Genomic DNA, 15,549 nt, shown 5'->3' on the forward strand with positions numbered 1-15,549 from the left:
ACGATTCTTACTATCTTTGTGGTACCAAAACAGAAGCAAAATCCAAAATACAAATGAAAGTTACGATTCATAATTTCAGTGGGTCAGTGGGTCCCCATGGCATCTGAGGCCATGGGTTCTAAGTAATCAACACCAAGATTTTGAACGATATGATTGTTCGTGGGTGAACGATCATATTCTTGCAAATTTGCTGGAAATGCATGACTGGGTTAGCACCTTGCTGGGGTGTTGGAGGGTCCATGCAAGTGATAACTTGGCCAACTGGGATTGGCCGGGCATCGTGCAAAGGGCTGAATGTTTATTCCCTTGTTTCAACTCAAACAGCCCTGCTCGGTAAGGGTGTGTGTCTTCTCCAGAGACACAAAACTCAAGCTCAGAAGAGATCGGATTGCACGTGTATCTGTCCAGCTCTGACACCTATGTCATTCACACCACCAGATGAGTGAGATGAAAAAGAAGTACTTTGGGGCACCTGGGTGGCTCAGTCTGTTAAGCTTCTGCCTTCCACTCAGGTCATGATCTTGGGGTCCTGGGATCGAGCCCCACATCGGGCTCCCTGCTCAGTGGGGAGTCTGCTTCTCCCTCTCTCTCTGTGCTCTCTCTCTTTCTCTCAAATAAATAAACGAAGTCTTTAAAAAAATGAAAAAGAAAGAAAAGAGAAAAAGAGGTACTTTGGGGCAGGGACAGGCAGCTGATAGAGGAAAGGATGTGAGAAGGAGGCCTGCAGCAGCCAACACTCTGCCATCTTGCCCAGCCAGACATAGGAAGCTCAGATGCCCGCAGGGGCTGGGCAGTCAGCAAGAGGCTGAGGGTGTTTATATCATAAAACTCACAGGCATCATCTTTACTTACACAGACGCATTCATGCTTTCTTCTAAAACACAGACGGCTTGCTTGGCCTGGCTTTCCTTTCCCTTGGTACAAGAGCAATTTCTCGACTGTCAAAGAACAGGGTTATGTATGTGCAATGATCCCCGGGCTGCGGGTTCTTGGTTGCAGCGCTGGGGATGGGTGGGAACTGCGGCAAATTGGAGAACCGCTCACACTACCCCATTCCAGGCCACGACGCCAGGTGGAAATGACCCAGGATCGTCAGATCTGATTTTCCAAGAGAAGCCAAAAAGACAGATTATCGCGTGAACTCTTAATTTCTAAATGTTGTCAGTGAATTCTCTCTCTCTCTCTTTTTTTTTAGAATAGCATACAGCCCACAAGACATATCTGTGAGTCAGACGTGAAACCATGTTTGATCTAGAATGAATAAGGTTGGTGAGAATAATAAACATGGAAACGAAAATAATAATAAAGACAACGATGATAAACATGTGAGTATTTAAGATGCATGAAGAACTCTTCTAAAGGCTTTACCTGAATGAACTAATGTAAGTTTCCACCACAACCCTGTAAAGCTAGGTATTATTATTATTTTTAAAGATTTTATTTATTTATTTGACAGACAGATCATAAGTAGGCAGAGAGGCAGGCAGAGAGAGAGGAGGAGGAAGCACACTCCCTGCTGGGCAGAAAACCCAAAGCGGGACTTGATCCCAGGACCCTGAGATCATGACCTAAGCGGAAGGCAGAGGCTTAAGCCACTGAGCCACCCAGGCGCCCAAAGCTAGATATTATTATCCCTGTTTTATAACTGTAGAAACTGAGCTCAGAGAGGCTCATGCCCAGGTCCCTAGGAAGGGCAGGGCCGGGACTTACAGCAAACACATTGACCAGAACCTGGGTTTTTCTTCATCCCCAAAGTCGATTCAGAAAAGACCTCTAGATTTCGCACTCAGGAATGGGGTCGTTATCCTGGCGATTGAGGGTAGAGTTTAGGAGTCGTGTGGATTTCTGAAACTACTTACAAATTTTTATATGGATGCCAGAGTATGTTTTCATTGGAAGGGAAGTCCCAAGCTTTCCCAAAACTCTCAGAGAGACCCCAGAAAGGGAGGAATGACTGATTCATGACTGTTCAGAGAAGCCAGTCCCACAGACCAAGGGGCAGAAGCTGGATGGCCAGGGGTTAAAGAGACAGTAAGCTATAGCCAGGAAGGGCGAGCCCTTTCTAGAATATTGGCAGTGAAGAAAGAGAGAAAGCAGGGGTAAAGGGAAGATTCTACAGATAAGAGAGAGCTGGGCATTTTGTCTACTAGGGAAGGGGTCAGGGAGAAGGGAAGAATGAGGGGTTTATGGTTCTCCCACAGCAAGGACGCTTTGGAAAAGGGCCATGCCTTGGCTCCCAGGCGTGAGGATCCCAAGGAGGCTAGATGAGCCGAACTAAAACATGGTTTTACAAAGTGGGAGTAGCTTCCCTCCCATTCTCTGCTCCCCACTCCCCCGCCCAGGAGTGAAGCTGGAGAGCTTTCCCACCCACCCACCCCTTTCCTGCTCTCCAGCAGGGCTCCTGGCAGCAGGCCCCCTCATGCTGCAGAGCTGGGGTCAGCGTGGCCCAGAGGATCTGCTAGTGTGCGCCTCTCACACAACCGCCCAGCTCCTACTTCCTTCCAGGACCGGGAAACGGTAACTGCCTCTTTGCCTTCTCCAAGAAAAACAGCCTCGCCATCCTACTGGCAACGTTCCCTGCTTCTGGCATTGTTACTGCCCGGATTCGTTTGAATTATCGCTCAGATTCATTTCTCCCCAGGAGGAGAGACAGGTCTTCAAATATATCAATGACGGTAAATAGATGAATTTGAAAGGGTAAGAGACGATGAGTGAATGCCACCTACAGAAAGTCCCCTCAAAGTTCTTAAGTTGAAATGTAACCCCCGAAGTGGTATTAGGGGGTATGGCCTCTGGGGGGTGATTAGGTCATGAGGGTGGCATCCTCCTGAATGGGATTAGTGCCTTTATAAAAGGAAGCTCCTTCAACCCTTCTGCCAGGGGACGACATGGGTCCTCAGCAGGCATGGAGTCTGCCAGGCGCTTGATCTTGGACTCCCCAGTCTGTCCAATAAATAAATAAAATCTTTTTTTAAAAAAAGAATTAGGGAGTTTAACGTACAATTTCTTGTGCTTTTGATGACACCTCTTATGTACATTTCTTAGGTTTGGGAAATTTTCTCACCTAAGATTCTCTTCTCTCTCTCTCTCTCTCTCTTTTTAAGAGTTTATTTATTTGACAGACAGAAATCACAAGTAGGCAGAGAGGCAGGCAGAGAGAGAGGGGGAGAAGCAGGGTCCCCACTGAGCAGAGAGCCCGACGCGGGGCTCGATCTCGGGACCCTGAGATCATGACCTGAGCCAAAAGCAGAGGCTTTAACCCACTGAGCCATCCAGGTGCCTCAGATTCTCTTCTCTTAAAGGCAGAAGGCAGAAACTCACTTTCCTGGACTCCTTTGCAGCTAAGACACGGGGTTTGCTCCTGGCTCTGCGCCCTCCAAGCCTGATTATCTGGTCCTGCTGGAGATTCTGTGAGTCACCTAATACCGCCTAACATTGTCCCTTTCTTTTCAAAGTCACCAACACGGAATCTGTTGTTTGCAACTGAGGACCCTGACAAAGACAGGAAGGTTGACTAGGTAATTAGAGGGGAAATGTAGGAATGGAGCTTGTGCGCATGGGCAGAAAACGGTATGATGTGGCAAGAGGAGCATAATACTTTAGGGTGCAAAATTTCCCCATGTTTGAGAAGGACATACCTTCAGCTTGGGAGTCTGGTATCATGGACCCTACCAACAGCGTGTTGGGCATCTTCTATTCCATACAGAAAATTAGGGGTGTGGGGACACCCCTTCCAATGGGGGTGTAGAAAGGAGAACGTTGGGTTCAATCAACAGAATATCTTGTCCCTGAAGTTAGGGTATTAACCTCAAGCCCTTTAACCACCGGCCACGGGTACATTTGGAAGAACACACTCCTGGGAACCAGAAGCCCTTAGGCTAGAGACAATGAACTGTTAACTGTGTGGCGTTGGGCACAAGATCACTTCTAATCTCTGACCCTCAGTTACTCATCTGTAAAGTGGGATAATACATGATTAGATGATACAGCACCTGCGACAAGTGTTTGTAAACTGTAGCATGCTGAACACACGTGATTGATGATTCTTACTCTCTTTGTGGTACCAAACCAGAAGCAAAATACAAGTGAAAGTTAAGATTCATAGTTTCAGTGGGTCAGTGGGTCCCCATGGGATCTGAGGCCATGGGTTGTAAGTAATCAACACCAAGAAAGAAACAAATCTTGGGGCACCCGGGTGGTTCGGTTGGTTGAGTGTCTGACTCTTGGTTTTGGTTCAGTTCATGGTCTCAGGGTCATGACATCCAGCCCCGAGTCGCGCTCCACCATTAGTGTCGAGTCTGCTTGAGATTCTCTCCCATTCCCTCTCCCTCCCTCTCTGCCCCCTCCCAGCTTGTGCATGTACTCTCTCTCTCTCTCAAATAAATAAAATCTAAAAAAAAAAAAAAGAAGAAGAAGAAGAAGAAGAAGAAACAAACAAACTTATATCTCATATCAAAAAGTTTGATTCAGGCACATTTGGATGCCAGAACTCAAGGAATAAAGTCCCAGCTTCATCTCTCCATCTCCTATTCCATTTCTTGTTGTGCGTCCCGAAATTCTCTCCTCCTGCTGCCAAGAGGGAGGCGGCAGCTATAGCCCTACATGAAGCCAGGCTCTGAGGAACACAGCCTCCTCTCCGAGATTTCTGTAAAAGCCTTTGAGCATCTCATTGGCCCAAACCCAGCGATAGACTTCCTACTTCAGTCAGTAACTTATGACTGGGGGAATGCGTTGATCCAATTGGTCAATTCTCAATCACATGATCACATCTGGGGCCAATCAAAACACTTCATTCACATGGCCTGGGAATAGGGCTGGGAGGTTTACACATAATAAAAATTGTTACAACAACTTCAAATACCCAGGTGGGTAGTTACTGATGCGGCTGGGGTGGGGGGACAGGGTTATTTACTATACTTTGAAGAATCTACATGGGACCCACCTTAAAAAAAAAAAAATTATGCTTGGGGCGCCTGGGTGGTTCAGTGGGATTAAGTCTCTGCCTTCGGCTCAAGTCATGATCCCGGAGTCCTGGGATCGAGCCCCACATCAGGCTCCCTGCCCCACGGGGAGCCTGCTTCCTCCTCTCTCTCTGCCTGCCTCTCTGCCAACTTGTGATCTCTCTTTCTCTGTCAAATAAATAAATAAAATCTTTTTTAGAAAATATGCTTAAAAATGCAGCAAACACCCCACAACTTATTTCTCACAGCGAGGAGCCTCATTCCAGCAGCTTCTATGAGTTATTGATTAGGAGGGTGACCTGAATCCTGCCCTCTGAACGGACCTTTTACATCTTATGACTCTGCTAACTTTCTACAGAGCTCCTCCATTTGTTCCTGTATGTGACCTAATTTTAACAATACTATGAGTCAGAGAAGTTAAGAAACTTGCTTGAAGTCACACAGCCAGCCCTGAATTCCTGCTTCCTGCCTTGTAAACCACTCTGATCCTGGGATACGAGCAAGAGATCGTATGGGGAAGTAGGGAGCTGGGAGAACAAGGGGACAGGCATTTAAGCATGAAGAGTTACGGAGGCAGAAGATAAACGAGATAGACTTGATCTCTGTGTGCACAAGCGCGAAGTTGGGTGTGGACGCGGATACCCTAACAGACCCTGGTTGTTCCCTGTGCTCAGGACAGGGGTGAGCCCAGAGCCCTCTGGGAGATCCTGCGGATTCTGCGGGCGACAGTGGTCTTCAAGTGAACACGGGAGTGAACAGTGTACATCTTTAAGGATCAAATAACCCCCATTTTAATTATTAACTTGCTGCATTATTAACTGACCAGTTGTGTGTGACAGAAAACCAAGGGTCAGAACCCCACGGCAACAACTGGTTCCTGGTGGAGTCCTCAGGCCAGCAGTTCTGAAAGCTTCTGGGGGCAAACCTCCTTCCAGAAAGATGCATGATTTGTCTGCAATTTTAGGACTCAGTCCTACATACTTCCTCTCCATGTCCTGAGGGGCTACCCACATCAGGCCTACTGTCCCTCTCTTTGCCTGGTCTCTTTCCAAGTAGTTAACCCCACCCCTACTCCCCACGCCACCCCACCCCCTCTGGCCACCCCCCCCCCCAAGGTCTGCCTTGGGGAAAGGAGGAAGAGGAAGAGATGAGGAGGTGGGACTTAAAAGCACAAACCTAAACCATTTGGAGAAGAGAGAAAAATAAAGCTCTCTTCCAGAAGGCACTGGCCAAACAGATTTAATCGATATTCCTACGGCATGCACTCACTCATTCATTCCAAAACTTCAAACATATAGATACCACTTCCAAGGCTTTTACCCCGTTCCTCCCACGCTGTGACCATTTTTCTTTAAGACAATACACTTGAACTCAAAACTCCTTTTAAAATATTCTATCACCGCCATAGCTAGAGAGTCCTGAGTATTGGGGGGAAAAAAAAAAGTAAACGCTCAGAAAACAAAACAACGTCATTAAATCCTAGCTTGCTTGGGAACTGTCCTTAGCTCTGAGCCCAGAGGTGTACTTTCCATTTAAATAGACAGATTTTGGGGGGTGCCTGGGTGGCTCAGTGGGTTAAAGCCTCTGCCTTCTGCTCAGGTCGAGATCCCGGTGTCCTGGGATCAAGCCCCGCATCAGGCTCTCTGCTCAGCCGGGAGCCTGGAGCCTGCTTCCTCTTCTCTCTCTGCCTGCCTCTCTGACTACTTGTGATCTCTGTCTGCCAAATAAATAAATAAAGTCTTTAAAACAAAAAATAGATTTTTTAAAGGCTGGCAGGGAGGGTGGGGAGAGGAATAGCATGTTGAAAAGAGATGTTAGAGATACAGGCAAACCAAACTGCAGCTCTCGATGCTATCAGAAGGACAGAAATGATTACGGAGCCAATGATTTTCTTTTCTTTTTTTTTTTCTTATTAAGATTTTATTTATCTATTTTCCAGAGAGAGAGAGAGATCACAAGTAGGCAGAGAGGCAGGCAGAGGGAGAGGGAGAACCAGGCTCCCCACTGAGCAGAGAGCCTGATGCGAAGCCCAGGACCCTGAGACCATGACCTGAGCCGAAGGCAGATGCTTAACCAACTAAGCCCCCCAGGCACCCCAGAGCCAGTGATTTTCTCACCGAATGGTTCAGACCAGACTTTACTTCATTCTTCACCCAGTTGGGGAACACTGTGATTTACAGAACAGAGAGCTACTGAGTCACCTGCTATGTGTTCTTGGGCCTCACTGGATGGGGATGGAAGGGGCCTATATGTACAGTCCCTGCCCTCCTGGGGAGACTGTTCCCTTGGAGGAGACAAATAACTAAAAGGAAAGGAAGATAATTTCAAGTCAGGTTGAGTACTACCTGAAAAAAACCAACAGAGCCAATGAGGGCTTATTAATAGAGCGTCCAAGAGGCCTGGGACGGGCAAGGGTGGGCTGCACAACCTGGAGCCAAGATCGGAAGGCAGTTTGGTCTTGGGGTGGGTGAGACCAGAGTGTCCAGTAGGAAACTCATGTTCAGGATCAGACTCTCAGGGAGTGGGAAAGTGGTTAGCGGCTGTAACGCGATATCCCAAGGCATGATCTGAAGGACAGGAGAGAGACCTGCTCTTTGCCCTGATTCAATCGGAAAGCAAAGCAGATGTTGTCTTAATAGTTTTCCAGTCCAATGGCCAAGAGAAAACAAAACATGTCCTACATGTGGTTGTATTTAAAGGCAAGATTACAACACATATCCAACAAGCGTTGGTTGTTGTTGGAGCGAGATTCCATTTGTAATCGCAGCTGAATTAATCTAATTAACTGCAAATGAAGACAGTTTTTCAAGTTCAGCCAAAAAGGTCACACGTACACGGTATTTACAGTGTTTCCCCCTCTTCTCTTTGTAGGGCCCGACCCTGCCATCCTGGTTTTAATCGCTGAAGTCCCAGCGACACGACATGAGGGTTTCTATTTGCTGTTTGGCTCGATCACTGCAGAAGGCCAAGGGTCAATGCCCTGAAGAAGTTAGATCATTTAAAATATAAATCAGTACAACTGCTTTTGATGGTAATTGATCAATATCCAGTCCCCAAAATGGAGATTGTGCAATCTACCACCAGACTTGCTATACCCATCGAGGGTGAAGCTCTATACCACGGTCCCCCTCAGCCTTGCTGGACTGCCTGGGCTCCCACCCTACCAGCCAGGACCTCTGTGTTTCCCTGAGAGGGTTCTGGAGAGGAGTGTAAGAGGTGAAACCTCAGACTCAGCACTGGTCTCCTGAGTGCTGGCCGTTCTTATGGCCGTCGGGGGTGGGAGGTGGCCTGGACGAAAGGCTGACTTTCGTAGCTCTGCTGTGGGGCCCTCTTGAATCATCTTTGTTGGGAGGCTGGATATGCTGGGGGAGGATAATGGATTAAACTCATTCCACTTGAAAGAGCTCACTTAGATAGAAGGAAAAACACAGATGACGACACTGTTAAGGTTACAAACCACAGACAGTTGGCTCCCCCAGCCCATGCAGGATTAAAGCTCTAGGGCCACGACCTGTTAGGCTCGTGAAGCAGAAGGGTTAGGATGCGGGGCTTCTGATTCAGGCAGCCGTGGGTTCAAATTCAGGTCTATCATTTACTATGTGTTGAAACGCACATAAGCTGTTCGACGTCTCTGAGCTTCCGTTTCCTCATCTATGAAAAGGGCAGGACGCCACTTGCCGCTCAGGGTCGCTCTGGAGGCAACACGATGCATATGGAAATGTCCAGGTGAGGTCATGAGCAACGTCAATGGCACGTAATTTACCTCCCTTCTGCATTCAGTAACGGTCCCTTTTCTCCGCCACTCCACACTTTTCCCAGATCTGCCCTCTTGCCGCTCTTGTCTGGTCTCCTCGTGTGACTGCTCCGACTCTCCCAGTCTCTATGATATCATCCAACCCTGCTCTTTCAGATTCCTCCTGACGTCCATGGTTCCATCTCTAGTGCTTTCCTTTACATCTTCTGAGTTTGCCCTCCCAATAATCCCCCCTTCGCAGATGGAGAAATAGGGTTCAGAGAGGTTAAATGACTAAGCCCATCAAGGTCTGCTGGGTAGTGCCAGGACCACCTGCTCTCGCTCATTGAGTCCAGGGCTCTTCTCTTTACGTCTGGAGGAAACAGCTTACTATATCCCTTTCTGCTAAGCAACCACAGAATCTATAAATCGCTGGATGGGCTCATAGGATTGCATTGCTCAACAAATTCATTTTCTCGGCAATGAGGAAACCAGAGAGGGGAAGTGATTTGTCCAAAGAATTAGGGGTGGCAGAGCTAGAACTTGCACTTAACCTGCTAACCTCCAGGCTTGGCTGCCTTTAGCTTATGCCCAGGGCCCGTGGGTCTGGCTCAAACTCCGCAGCCCCCTTCTTCAATTACATCTCCCATCCCTTCAAGGCTAGTAAGGCAGTACTGTGCAACAGACCTTTCTGAAATGGTAATGGAAGTGTTTTATAGCTATGATGTCCATCCTGATAAACACTAACTACACATAGCTGTTGATCCCTAGACATGAATCTACCATAGATGAAGAACTAAAATTTCATGCTATTTAATTTTAATTCATGTACATTTAAATACCCACATGTGGTAGCTTGTGGCCACCACATTGGACAGGGCAACTCTAGAGACCAGAAAGCATATTGAGTGTATAGACACAATTGATGCAATTATCATAGATATAGAAGATTCTTGTAATAATGATTGAGTCTAAGCTGTCTGGACCTTGTTAGTAGCTATGTTCAGTTTCATTTAATGACAGAGCACAACTTGTCCCCAAAGGTGCCTTTGCTCAAGCTATTTCCTCTTTTCCTTGGCAACATCTTACCCATTATTCTAACCTAGGCTCAAATTCACCCTCGTTCAGGAAACCTTTGCTGATCTACTTTCCCCCCACCAAGCAGAGTGAACAGATTCTTCTAGGGAACTCCCACTGTCCTATAATTGGCCCCAGAAGGATGAGAAGGAAGAGAGTTTTTGTTTTGGTTTGGGAAGTGGGTGAGAGGGGAGAGAGCTTGCCTGGGGGTAGAGAGTTGTGGCGTGGGCATTTGGGGAGCGGGTGTGAGAGATATGAGGAAGAAGTGACCGAAGGAAATGGGTGATATGCGACTTAGACTTCTCTACCTGCCCTAAAAAGTCTTCAGTAAAAGTAGATATTACAAACTAGAGTGACACATGCATAGATCTCACAAGGTTGAAAGGGAAAAGCAAATCACATGCTTCACAATAAAAATACCTAACATACTAGGAGGAGAAGGGAATTTTCTCACAGATGAAGGTCATCTATGAAAAACGCAGAGCTAACATACGTAATGGTGAAAGACTGAAGATTGGTCTTCAGTTCCCCTAAGATCAGTAACGAGACAAGGATGCCCATTTTTGCCACTTCTACTCAATACTACTGGAGATTTGTGCACCTGGGTAGGTTAAGTGTTTGCCTTCAGCTCAGGCCATGATCCCAGCATCCTGGGACTGAACCCCGCATCAGGCTCCTGCTTAGTGGGAAGTCTGCTTCTCTCTCTCCCTCTGCTGCTACCCCCCCCACCCTGCCTGTGCTCTTTCTGTCAAATAAATAAATAAAATCTTTATAAAAAATATTACTAGAGGGGCACCTGGGTGGCTCAGTTGGTTAAGCAACTGCCTTTGGCTCAGGTCATGATCCTGGAGTCCCAGGATCAAGTCCCACATCAGGCCCTCTGCTCATCGGGGAGCCAGCTTCTCCCTCTGCCCCTCACCCCTTTCATGCTCTCTCTCTCTCTCTCAAATAAATAAAATCTTTAAAAAAAAAATTACTGGAGATTTTTAGCTAGGCAAGACAATAAGGCAAGAAAAAGAAATAAAGAACATCCAGATTGGAATGTGAGAAACTATCTTCACTTGCTGATAAGATAATCTTGTGCACAGAAGATCCTGAAGAGTCCACCAAAAAACATTAGAACTTCTAAATGACCCCTGGGGCGAATAACACATTATATGTTAATAAAAATAATTTGAAAAAAAGAACTTATAAATGAGTTCAGAAATGTTGCAGGATACAAGATAAATATACAAAAAGGAACTGTATCTCTTCTACATATTGACAATGAGCAAATCAAGAATGAAGTTAAGAAAACAAAACATTGAAAAGAAGAAATACTGAGGAGTAAATCAAACCTAAGAAACACAAGACTTTTGAACTGAAAACTACAAAATACTGTTGCAAAAAATTACAGAAGACCTGAGTAAATGACCGAAGCTGAAATCAAGAGCCAGACACGTAACTGACTAAGCCACCCAGGTGTCCTGCAGCTCTTTTTAATTGAAGTACTGCTGATGCACAATGTGGTGATTTGACAACTCTGAACTTCATGCTGTGTCACCTCAAGTGTAGTTACCGTCGGTCACCATACGACACCGTTACAGTATCACCGACCACATTCTCCACTCTGTACCTTTCCACCCTACGACTTCTTCATTCCATCCTCTACCTTCCCCCATTGCTCACTCCCCTTCGCCCATTTCCCCATCCATCCACTCCCTCCCGGCTGGTAACTACGAGTTTGTTCTATTTGTGTATGTTTTTGCCTCTTGTTTGTTGGTTTGCTTTGGGTTTTTTAGATTCCACATATAAGTGAAATCATATGGTATTTGTCTTTCTCTGTCTGACTTAATCTCACTTGGCATGATGCCATCTAGGTCCATCCATGTCATAAATGGCAAGACCTCAGTCTTCATTACAGCTGAGTCACAGTCCACTGTATATGTATACCGCATGTTCTTTATCTCAAAAGGCTGATTGTCCTGGACTCCCCCTCCTTCTTGGGATGATGTGAGATGATGAAATGTTTACGAGACGGGACGAAATGAGGTGAGTGACATGAGTGTGGTGACATAGCGTCAGGCCACCACTGACCTTCTGATGATACTTCAGAAGGAGGATCACCTGGTTTGGGTCTTCCGTTGACCATGGTCACTGAAACTGTGGGAGGCAGAGCTGCAGGTAAGAGGGGACTACTGTATAGCCACACAATGGAATCTTATTTGCCCATAAGGAAGCAATAATACGAACTAGGAAAGACTAGATGCACAAGCTTTACCTGGTTTCTGATTTCCCCACCTGCTACTGGCAAGACTCTCATCCGAGCTCCCCTCCCATTCCCTGGAAGAATCTTGCTGGGAGATCTAGGTCCTTTTGGGTTCTTCACACCTTTGCAAGGACATGTGATTCACCAGCAGTCAAAACTCACTGAGTAGAATTGCTTTTAAGAGCCCCCACTTTGGGCGCCTGGGTGGCTCAGTTGGTTAAGGGTCCACTTTCAGCTCAGGTCATGATCTCAGGGTCCTGGGATCAAGACCTGCATCAGGCTCCTTGCTTAGTGGGCAGCCTACATCTCCCTCTCCCTCTCCTTCTGTGCTCTCTCCCTTTCTCAAATAAATAAAATAGAATCTTGGGTGGAAAAAAAGCCCACACTTTCTGAAATGTCTGGGTGGCTCAGTCTGTTGAGCATTTGACTCTTGATTTCAGCTCAGGTCATGATCTCAAGGTCATGGGATGGAGCCCCACATCAGGCTCTGTGCTCCATGGGAAGTCTACTCTCTCTCTCTGTAGTGAATAAATAAGTCCCTTTAAAAAAATAATAAAAAAAAAAGAGCCCCCGCTTTCTTCCTGTCTTCCTCACTATTTAAAAAAGACCTGTGAAGAGAGCTTCCTTCACGACTCTTGAAATCAAGGAAACGTATAAATAAGTTATACATTGAATAAGTCAGACTGTCACTCTCCACAGGTCATTTTTGTATTCCCAGCTATCGTTCCTCAATTCCTGGAGGCTGGGGCAGCCCTCGGGCCAGAAGGAAGAGACTGAAGGGAGGCGCAGATATCTGTTTGTAACCTTCCCCAGACAGCTGAGTGGGCTCGCTCAGCCCATCGTGGAGACCGGAAGCTTGGACGCCTTGGCCCAGGGCTCTTGGCAGGTAAGATTCAAGTGCACCCCAGCACTCCCTGCCAATGGCAGCCCAGCACCTGGGGGAGAGCCAGGCAGACAGATGGCATCTGGGCCTGTGCTGGTAGCTGCCCAGGGTGGGTGGGAAGTCTGGCTTCACGTGGGAGCTGCTGGGGGATCGCTCCTGTGGAGGAAATTCCAGTCACTGAACAGAACCTGGGAAGTGCATTCTTGGAGCTTTGGGCTGGAAGATTCTGCCTCCAAATGTCTGTTCCCCGCACAGAGCTCTGCCAGTTGGCTCCCTCTCCGCCCCTTCTGGGACTGGGTTGGTTTGTTTTAGGGGGGCCGCAAGCAGGTCTCCACACATCCCAAGTCTGTGGCTGATGGAAAGGTAGCAGAGAGGCTGGACCCCGGGGTGGGGGGAGGCATGGGCTGTGTTCTGGCCAACCCAGTGGAGAGCCTGGGGACGGCACCCTCAAAAGGTCCAAGTAGGCCAGCACATAGCTTCTACTCCACATCCAACCGACCCGCAGTTACCCCACTGTGAGTCCCAGGGGTCACAACCCCGCCTGGAAAGGTTCATTTCAGCTTCTCCCATGGTCCCTTGCGATCGGTTGTGGCCACATCTGTCCAGTGACTGACCCTTAGTAACCTGTGGTCTTTGTGGCCCAGGGTGGGCGAGGATGGAATGGGACGGTTGGCCTTGGGAACTAAGAGAAAAGTGACGGTCGGTTCTCTCCACTCCCCATCATTTCCCTGGGGTCCAGCTGGCCCACTCCACCACCCACTCAAATAAGAGGCCTCCAGAAATCAGTCCTGGGGCTGCCATCAAGCCCTTCAGCTTCTCTGAAGGGCCTCTGGGAGTCACAGCTTGTGGCCCACAGCCACTGCCCTCCTCCTGTTCAGCCTGTTGCCAAAGCCATTCATCCCACCCTCGAACGGGACCACGTCATAGGCCTGTTCTGAAAACCCTATCTGGCTCCCCTCCAAGGACTGGAGGCCCACAGATGGGCCTTTGCTTGGCCTGCACTGAGTTTTTTAAACATTTTGAAATTTTGCACGAGAGTAGCCTTTTCCAACTTCTCTTGAGACACGGAGCCCTAGTCCTGCGTAAGCAGACTTGGTCGGAGCTGAGTGCTACCCCACCCCACCCCAGCTGCAACTCAGGGAGCAGCTACTCCCCACGGCCACACAGCCTGGCTCCGTTCTTCCCCGTGAGGCCCGCCTGGTACCTGCCTGCGTCTGAGTTTCCGGCTCTAGTCTCCATACCAGGGCATGTAGCTGGGCTCGGGGGCACAAGAGGACTTGACCCCAGTCTGCTTTTCCACCTTTGTTCCTGCTCACTCCTCCATTCCTCCCCTCCCTCCTGGCTACCTCTCGGCACACTGGCCACACCAGGCACTCTGCTCACCAGACAAGCCAGGGACCCACGTGAGTCCGCACCCTGTGCAGTTCCCAGTGTTTGCATTTCTGTGTCCTCCTCCGGCAGATGTGAGGAGCACCCACGGTGCATGGGGGGTGGGGGGTGTGGGCTGGGTGCTGAGGACCGAAGTACCAGACCCAGTGTGTTAGTCTGTGTTCTCCATTGAAACAGAACCAAAGGGATAGATGTGGGATAGATAGACGATGTCCCAGCTCCAAGACCACCTGGCAGAGAGAAAGCATCCTTTCTTACTCAGCCTTTTGTTCTATTGGGGCCTTTAACGGGTTGGATGAGGCCCACCTACCTCGGGGAGGGGATCTGCTTGACTCCGTCTACCCGTCTGCACATTCACTCCTCCACGAACACCCTCACACACTCCCCAGACACAATGTTTAACCAAACGACCCGAGCAGCCCGTGGCCCAGCCAGGCTGACCCAGAAGACGAGCCCTGAAGTTCTGTCCTTGTTTTGCGGAAGTGAGGTATTCAGAGAGGCAGGAAAAGAATGCCAAAACGAAGTGGTTAAGTGCTGGAGGAATTCTCACTTAGCCTTTAAGCTTCGCCTCGAATAGTACCTCCTACAACTCTTTTCTGATCTCCCCACACGATCAGTGACTTTCTCTTGGGAGAGATTCTCTCGTCTTTTCACCACGAAATGTTCTGAGTCTACAAAAAGGTACAGAGATAATGCAGCGAAGTCCCATATCCCCGCTCCTGTCCTTAAAAGATAAAGTATCGCAGAGACAGCACAGCCTGGGGTGGCCAAATGGTCGGGTCTGGTTCAGCACGGAAAGTTCTGCAGCCTGGGACCCCTCGGTGCGCACCAGCTCAGGATCCCACCAGGGCAGGCCGTCCCCGCCTCCCACCCCTGACTACATCCTCGAGATCATTCCCCCACGCCCAACTCCCCATCAGAGGAAATGACCGATTGATCGAAATTGGGGCTTACCATGTACGCGTCTTTCTTTATACTTCGAACCCATCCCTAAATGACACCGGAGCGCTGTTTTGCGTCTGCGCACAGGTGCCCATGCGCACGCACGCACGCACGCACACACGCACACACGCACACACCCCACGCGCATGCGTGCACGCACCCCAAATTGGGTCCAGGACTTGGGATGGCCTTTCTGCCTGGGGGAGGGCGGGAGGGCGGTGACATGAGCCTCGTGTCAGGGGGTAAGGCTTCCCGCACGTTTGAAGGCAAAAGCTAGAAGCGCAATCAGCTGTCTGAAAGCCAGAGGGGGGGAGAG

This window comes from Martes martes (assembly GCF_963455335.1).
Source record: "Martes martes genome assembly, chromosome: 18".
NCBI classification, from domain to species: Eukaryota; Metazoa; Chordata; class Mammalia; order Carnivora; family Mustelidae; genus Martes; species Martes martes.